The sequence below is a fragment of the Urocitellus parryii genome, unplaced genomic scaffold (genome assembly GCF_045843805.1).
Source record: "Urocitellus parryii isolate mUroPar1 unplaced genomic scaffold, mUroPar1.hap1 Scaffold_40, whole genome shotgun sequence".
In the NCBI taxonomy this organism is placed as follows: domain Eukaryota; kingdom Metazoa; phylum Chordata; class Mammalia; order Rodentia; family Sciuridae; genus Urocitellus; species Urocitellus parryii.
In genome coordinates, this window is record NW_027553586.1 from 8,190,465 (window position 1) to 8,199,394 (window position 8,930).

The following is an 8,930-nucleotide window of genomic DNA, read 5'->3' on the forward strand; positions in this document are numbered from 1 at the left end:
TCTGAGAATAAACCTCTAGTTTTCTAGCTCTCTTCACATATTCAAATCTAGGGTTCTTTTTTTTATATAGTGAATTAGTATAAAATAGAAAGGATAGTAAAATTACAGTGTAATCAGGATAATGAACCTCATTCTAACACAGCTGGAGGCTAACTGGAAGATATGTTAATGAGCACAATTAAGGCCTATTTCAAATGTAAAAAAACCTTAATGACCACTTTTGGAAACACCTTCAACAAAGTACTTTGTCCCATGGTGAAGTTGCAAGAGGAAAGATGGGTCACAGAAAAGATGAAAATGAACCCATATGATAGTCAGGATGCCTTTTCTAAAACCTATTTTAAATAAATTTTTTCGATGTCTGCTGAAAAACATCTGTAAACTTTTAAGATGGCACACAAAAATGAGTTTATCTGGTATCATTTCCCATCCCACATGGTGGGAGTTTTATTTCGACTTGCTTAAATAAATAGATTTTATTCTTCAAAATTTGTGAGACACGCACCCAGATGCAATTGGCAAAGTGAGAAATTTTGTTTCATTCCAAAACTCCACTTTCAACATTATAAATGACTATTTTCCCATATTTCGTTTCATTTTTCTTAAAGAACTAGAGAGCATTTTTAAAAGATTTGATTTATCATCTGTGTAGGAATGGCAGAAAAGCTCCATAAACTCAAGAAGCAGGACTGTAGAGAACTGTCACAGAAGAGAAGGGGGAAGGGGGAAAAAGAGAGAGGGGAGGGGGAAGAGACGGTGAGGGGGATGGGGAGAGGGAGAGGGTGTTGGTATTTATGAGCTCAACTGGGGATGAGGAGGAGCTGGGGGTAGTGGGCTCTTACTTCTTTATTGGCTGAGAGTTCACGCCACTTTGGGGATTTGGAGGTGTGCCATTGTGCCATTAAAAGTTCACGCCAAATAGGGCCTTATGTAAAATTGTGGATGTGTAACCGATGTGATTCTACAATCTGCATTTGGGGTAAAAATTGGGAGTTCATAACCCACTTCAATCTAATGTATGAAATATGATATGTCAAGAGCTTTGTAATGTTGTGAACAACCAATAAAAAAAAAAAGTTCACGCCATTCAGTGTGTCATGTACCTGAGCTCCTGGAATAGAAATGCTCCAGGCACTGTTAGACCAGGACGCAAGAAAAGACCACTGACTCCAATTAAAATTAAATTAAAGCAAGCTTATTATTTTGACCGGCCGAGCTGCCTTTCCCTCCCAAAATGGCGGGAACAAAACAGCAGCCCCACCTTTCCTACAGCCCAGCTTTATAGCCCAGAAAGTTACACAAAGGGGGGTTACAGATAACAGAACTCTGACAAGCATCACACTAATGGTAGTTTACATTTTTTTTTTTTTTTTTTGCTGGCCCCAACATCAGAATTTATGAGGAACATTAGAGCCTCAGAGAGGGTCATTGTCTGGCCAGGGAAGGCCAATATTTATGAGGTGTCACTAAGTTTCAGAGAGGGCTGCTATCTGGTCAGAGAGCCAGGCATGGGTGAGTTCAAGGCATGGGCAGGCATCCCAAGCAGGTACAGAATTTGCAGTAATTTATAGTAAAGCCGAAATTAGCTTTTCATGGCTTTGTGGCAAGATGGCAATTTTCATAAAAGATCAGGTTGGGTCTATCATTCCCCCCTTTTCTTATGTGTCCCTTTCAAATCTTTGATAGGGTAGGGGAAGAGCACTGAGGGAATTTTAGTCCCTCAGGTAACAGTCTCTAAATTTTTAGAACTCACCCAAAACCGGTCTCCCTGATTTTACCTGACTTAATTAATTCCTTATTGATATACCTAGCCTAGTTATCTCATTCGATTAGAAGCCAGCTTGTCACAAGTTATGAAGGATTCATTTCTGTTTTCTGTAAAAATATCAGGATGTCTGTATGGCCTGGCCATTAGTTGATGTTGTAAAGCTGATTGGAATGCCTGCCTGTGCCCTGAACTCACCCAGGTCCGGTTTTCCCTGACCATATAACAACCCTTTCCTAAACCTTAGTGATGCCTCATAAATTCTGGCCCTCCCTGGCCAGATAACGACCCTCTCTGAGTCTCTAAGATCTCCATAAATTCTGATGCCAGGCCAGCAAAAATGTAAACTACCATTAGTGTGATGCTTGTCAGAGTTCTGTTATCTGTAACCCCCCTTTGTGTAACTTTTTGGGCTATAAAACTGGGCCACAAAGAAGCCTCGGGGCTGTCTTGTTCCCGCCGTTTTGGGAGGGAGAGGCAGCCCTGCTGGTCACTATAATTTTCTCAAGACACAACTACTGCACTGATCGTTTTACAATTCATGTATGGAAAGTTAATACTAAAAAGTAGAGAATTGGATCATCTGTTTTCAAATTGAATCATCTGACTTTTATCTTCAAATATACAATGGATTTTTCTATTTGGATACAGTGGATACCATGGTCATAGACCAATATTAATATTTTTATTTTTGTTAAGTGTGGTCTGATTCAATTTTAGGCATGATGTATTGGCATTTTATTAGTGGTACTTGCTTAGCATTGCAACATGGATTCAATGTCCTTCTGGTGAGGAGAGTGAATTGACCTACCTAGGATTATAATTTCTCCTCTTGTTTTCTGTTTTCTTAGTACATAGAATTTAGAGTCCCCAGATGCAGTTTAAATTTTATTTGGAATTTTGTTAAACATCCTGTTGGTAAAGTGTCCTCTTAAATAATTAGGATTTCTAAAAGTGGAGGATGCAGAGGCATGACATAAGAAAATATGATTGCCAAGTGCATTAATAGGAGTGATGGTGAGTTAAGACTCTTAAACTTCGACACTCTGGTTCCTGGATCTATATAGTGTGTCTCTTGGTAGCACAACCTGATATAATGATGTGAAATTTAAGAAGTATTAGCAACACCATCACCTGTTCCAGAATTCTACCAGGCCAGCAGCTTTTTGTTTCTATTTTATGATGATAATACAGTGGATACCATGGTCATAGACCAATAATAGTATCTTTGATTTTGTTAAGTGAAATCTGATTCAATTTTAGGCATGACGTATTGACACTTTATTAGTGGTACTTGCTTAGCATTTATTGTCTGTAAAAGCAAAATTAAAAAAAAAATGTTTGGGTTTTTCTGGTTAAAATTATTTCTGGGTTGAAAGACGTCCACTTGTTTATTTATTATGAGAAAATGATGAAAAGAATGATGCTGTAACAAGAACCTAGAGATAGATCTCTCCTCCTAGCTGGCTAGATATTTGGAAGAAGCATTTGATAGACAAAATTTGGTGACTGGAAACCACTATGGTACTCAGTCCTCATTCATCCTGTGCAGCATCAGAGGCTGGATAAAAGCAACTAGCCAAGTCCAGCTGTCAACTTGGTTGTCTTGTACAATGCCCATGATATATGTGCTTTGGTATGTGGTAGCATGAAATCCCATGACATTTACACTGCATTGTCTCTCTCAGATATCCATCCTTATTACTGTACCCCCAAAATTTTATAGTCTTCAAAGTTCCTCCTAAACCCTTGACCAAGTCTTGATTTCTTCTTATTATTTTATGTACCTTCTTATGTACCTTCTTACCTGAGGTAACTTCTTTTTCCACGTGAAATTAAGGATGAAGTGTGCTGCCAAGTATTATGCTCTTTAGAAAGACTTTTTTCATTTTTTATTTTTCAAGGATAATTCTGAAAGATACTGTACCATGGTGTTATTTTATTTCACTTTACTTCTAAATGAAGATAACTCATATTTATTTCTAGTAATATTTTGATAGAGGTTGGTCAATTTCCTATTCTATTTGTTTCACAAAAGGGACCTTTTCCCAAAGAAGGAAATGAATAGGTGTTGTATCACACCTTTGCTCTGAAATTGATTGGGGTTTTCTGAGAAAGAGTGTAACTTCAGTGACTATATTCTTGGTTAGTTATTTGCTTAGTTATTGGTCACACTCTACAAGTGTGACCTCAGGTGAAATTCCAAGGAAGATAGAGAGTAAAATAAATAGAAGTTATCAATTGATTATACTTTTGTAACTGAATAAAGTTTTTGAAGTACTATATGACTTGCATATCTCTCTGCCTTCCATTTAAAATCTTTATTTTTATGTATCACCAATAAGCTTCTAAAAATAAAATTTACATCTATTATTTTTCTAATCCTGTTCATGATTTCTCTATTTTCATGATTATATGAATTTTTTATAACTGACACTAACTTGATAATCTGTGTCATTTCCTGGTTTACAAACACTTATTGATTTTTGTGTCTTTTTAGTTATAATTGGCCCCCAGTGACTAAGGGAAGTCTGCTCCTTAGTCAGACTTCCAGTCTGCTCCTCCCAGCACTGCTTCAGCCTCTCAGCTTCCCAGACTCTCATGCAGTTGGCTGTAAATTTTTCCAGAAGCTGTTTTACTGTCTACTTTTCAGGACAAAAAATAAAAATCAAAACTTAAAAAAAGATACTTTAGGGCTGGGGATATGGCTTAAGTAGTAGCATGCTTGCCTAGTATTCACAAAGCACAGGGTTTGATTCTCAGCACCATGTAAAAATAAAAAAATAAAGATATTGTGTCCACCTAAAACTAAAAATGAGTATTTTTTTTTAAAAAGATACTTTAAAGAGTAAAATGTAGAGGGAGAAAGTAGCAACATTTTTTTTTGATAATTAAGCTTTTTAATTTATTTATTTATTATTTTTTTATTATTAGTTGTTCAAAATATTACAAAGCTCTTGAAATATCATATTTCATACATTTGATTCAAGCAGATTAATAGGCTTTTTAAAAATTTTTTAATATTTGTCTGATTTTAATGTGGGTCACTCACTAACACTTCATCAAAATAACAGCTTCTTTGCTGAGTTCAAGTGACCAAGGAATAGCCACACCCTTGGAACAAAACTAAACACACACACACACACAAAAAAAAAAAACAGAATTATCTTTAACCTAACTTTTTATATGATGTCTCAGATTTCCTTAACTTTGCATATTACCTTCTTTGTTCAGTTGAAGTGTAACTGCTTTTTGTAGTTGGAAAGATTGTGACTATTGAACTTGAAACATTTTATTCTGGGCATCTTGGTGGTTTCCTGTGAGGTTACATGGGTGAAAGGGTAAAGGGAAAGTGGGGGATTCTTTCCTATCATAACATGAAGTTTCCCCCACAGTCTGTTGTCAGGTGCCAGACTTCAATTATTTCTTACAGTGGTATACTTTGATTATTTTTACTTCCCCTTTATGCATAAGTTTTAACAGCATTTTATCAAACTGCACTTATTAAGATCCATTTTTAAAATAAAGTTATAGTTTGCCTAACCAGTCTGCACTTATTGCTTGTGGTTTCACTCACCTGCTATGCCTGTTTTTGGTCTGAAAAACAGATATATTATTTTCCATATTTTATCCATTTTTCTACATGTATATACTGAAAAGAAAATTAGGTCTGGAAATATTCCATTTTGATTGAATGCAATAATCAAAAAAATAAAATTTAAATATTCTAAATATATCTCCAGATTTTCTCAAGTAGCTACGCTTAAAACAAAGAAAATATCCTGAAATGAAAAACCATGGTCAGCTTCATGAAAGCAAGAATAAAACCCAAATATTTATCTTTAATGATGGATTATAGATGATAAATACAGAATGACCACAAGATTTAAAGGAAAAATAGTATTCAACCTGGTATTCTAAAATGAAGCAGATTGTCCATCAATGATAAATAAAAATCTAAAAAGCTATTTTCCATGCCTCATTTCAAAGAGAGTTACTCAATATAGAAGAAAATTTTTTGAAAAAGGGAGCAGAGTTTGTGGACATAAACAGTGGCTCTAACTGCAGAGCTCAAGAAAGTTATGCTTATTCTGCAGTAGACCTTGAAAATAGTTTTTTATCACACCTCAGTCCAACCTTTAAAATGATGGTTTAATAGAAATATTAGCTAGTGAGTAGTCAAGTGATTGAATGTAGAAAATGTTAGAAGATTCTAGTGGTCTAATTTTCTCACCACAAAAAAAATGAATATTAGAAAATACAGGAAAGTGTTGAAAAAAGAAAGAAAAAATGCACTAAACACAAATAATGGAAAGCCAAGTTCTGTATATGAAACAGTAAAATGTGCACTTTTTGTAAAATTTAATGGGAAGGAAGAAAGTAGTATTGATTGTTCTTGATGGTAAGAACATCCCTCCATGAGCAGCATTCATGTCCTGATATTGGATGTCAGAAAGGCTAATAAATTCGAGAAAGAAATCATTCTTACTTCTGGTGTGTGTTTTGTGATGAAAAGTATCTTAAAGTCAAATTTGTGAAAATGCTTATGGATTTTTAATCTTCATAAATTTTCTGTAGACAAAAACACAACACATAAATATTTTTTAAAGAGAATAACTAAATGAGGAAGCATGAACACAGGGACTTGTAACTATTAAAAAATAGAGTGGGGTGTGGTGGCCTGTACAGATGCTGATACTCAGAAATAATAAAGTGTCCAATGTAAATTAAGCAAGAAATCACAGAACACATACCATAAATGATAATCAGTTAAACGCTAAATCCTTTTAAATATTTCATTGATTAGCTCTTAAGTAAAAGAATTGGCCCCATAAGTTAAATTGGTTTTCCTCCCTCTCTAATTGCAATTAGAAAAAAATAATGGGAACGTCTAAAACATTGTGTAGGGTCTTCTATTTTATTTCAAGATTATGATCAATATAATCAGACAACTAGTAGTAGGTATGGCTTAATTTATTTTCCTTTTAAAACTTTACATAGTTGCAGATAGAGAGTAGGCTGCTGATTTGGGTGTAAATTTTGGAAACTACTGTTTTATATGGCACTGGGGATTGAACTCGGGGTGCTTTATCACTCATATATATACAAAATTATTTGGTACTTAATTTTGAGACCTGGTCTCACTTAGTTACCAAGGCTGGTCTTGAAGTTGTGATCCTTCTGCCTCAGCCTCTATGATATTTGGGATTACAGGTATGTACCACCCCATCAGGCCTGGACACTACTTTTTTTTAAACATGCATCTAATAATCAAAATTATTTTAAATATTTTTGCCTTTTCTTTGATATAAAATATTCAATACTATCTTACCAAATTGGTTTTGAACCTAATATTTTTTTGAAAAGGCCAATATTCATGTTGAGTAGTTATACTTTTTTTTTCTTACCATAACAAGATTTACTCATTAAATTCTATCCTGAGTTAGCAAGTCAATTTTATCCGTGTTTTAGAAAAACAAATTGCTATAAATTGTTCTGGTCATGGTTTTAATAGAAGTACCTTCCTCTTAGTCACAATCAAAAAAAAAAAAAAGGTAGGAGAAAATTTAGTAAAGTCAAAAGTTAAGATTCAACATTTGGCCAGTTCTTGTTTCAACCAGATATTTATGATTTGATTTTTTCTCTTTTAAATTTCTTCTTCTGATTTCTCTGATGGCCGTTTCTATGATATTTAATAGTCAGCTTCATTTAAAAGCACTTGTTTATGTGAAAAGTGGATAGTAAGGGAAATAAAAATCTGAATCAAATTCATAATACTCAATATGTTTCTCATTATTATATACAGTTTCCTCCCACCATTCTGGGATTTCAATTTATAGAGCTTTAAATGACTTCCATTCCTCATTATATTTCACTATCAACACATGCAGAAATAATTCCTCAAAAAATATATTAAATAAGTAGCAATTTCGAGAAAACCAGATATAAATTACACCTGTGAAATTAAACAATATATGTGGAAGTTTGCTAAAGAATACTTGGCATATTCAAAGAATAAAATGAAGAAACTTACCAGAATTGTTGCTTTCCTTTATGTAATAGGGTATAGTTTATTGACATGTAGTTTCAAAAAGACATTAACATTTTCCTCATGAAAAAATAGTTGTTAGTCTTTAACATGAATTTTACTTGATTTTTTTTTTATTTTTACCCATTTATCTTGCACACTGAGAAGGTATTTGCTGGGGTAAAACACAGTGAGATACTGATCAATCAATTGTATTTTCAACTAATGTTGTAAAATACATCTCTGACACATTTGCTTGTTTTCATTTTATATAATAGCCTCATGCACAATCAGCATGAGAAGAGTTTGCTCATTAATTTTGGTATCAATAGTGGGTTAGGTACATTGAAAAGATGTTGAGAAAATTACATTTATAATGGTGGAATCTTCCAATTCTTTGTTTTCATCTTTCCTGTGGTGCTTCTGCTCTTGATATTAGTATAACTTTAATTTGCATTGTCCATGCAGTTTCTTAAAACACAAGACACTTAGAATTGAGGAAATCACACATAGTAAGTTTATTTCATAAACTGATATAAGACTCAATGAAAGACTTTAGCATTATTAATGTACATTTTATCAAAATTCCATTATATCACAATGGTATATACAGTATTAAAATTTTATACACCTAAAGGTTTTTTAACAATGAATGATAGGCACCCTAAGCAAGTATGTAGTTAGAATTATTCATTTACTGAGCTTCATTCATTCATAATATAATAGTTGACAAAAACATACATCAGAGTGTTTTTGAAAAAAATGTTTGGTGAATTACTAACAATGCAGCATGAAATTTTTATTTATTATTGGTTCATTATACCCACATCTTACATAGTAAGATTCTTATAATATTCAATAAGTTGTAGCTAAAATCATGAAATACCACATACCATATTGTACAGATTATACAAATGCTCTTATTATTTCTTCATTCTTTTTCACAAATATTTATCAGGCACTTACTATATGCTAATTAGAAATAAGTTCATTATAATTATTTCAGATATTTTTTAAAAAACCGCAAGACCTCATTTGAAAAGAGCAATATAGATTTTAGAAGTAACTACTGCTTCTCTAGTGAATAATATGTATAGAAATCTGCTAAGGTCTTGGGGTATGCAAATATGTTTGAGA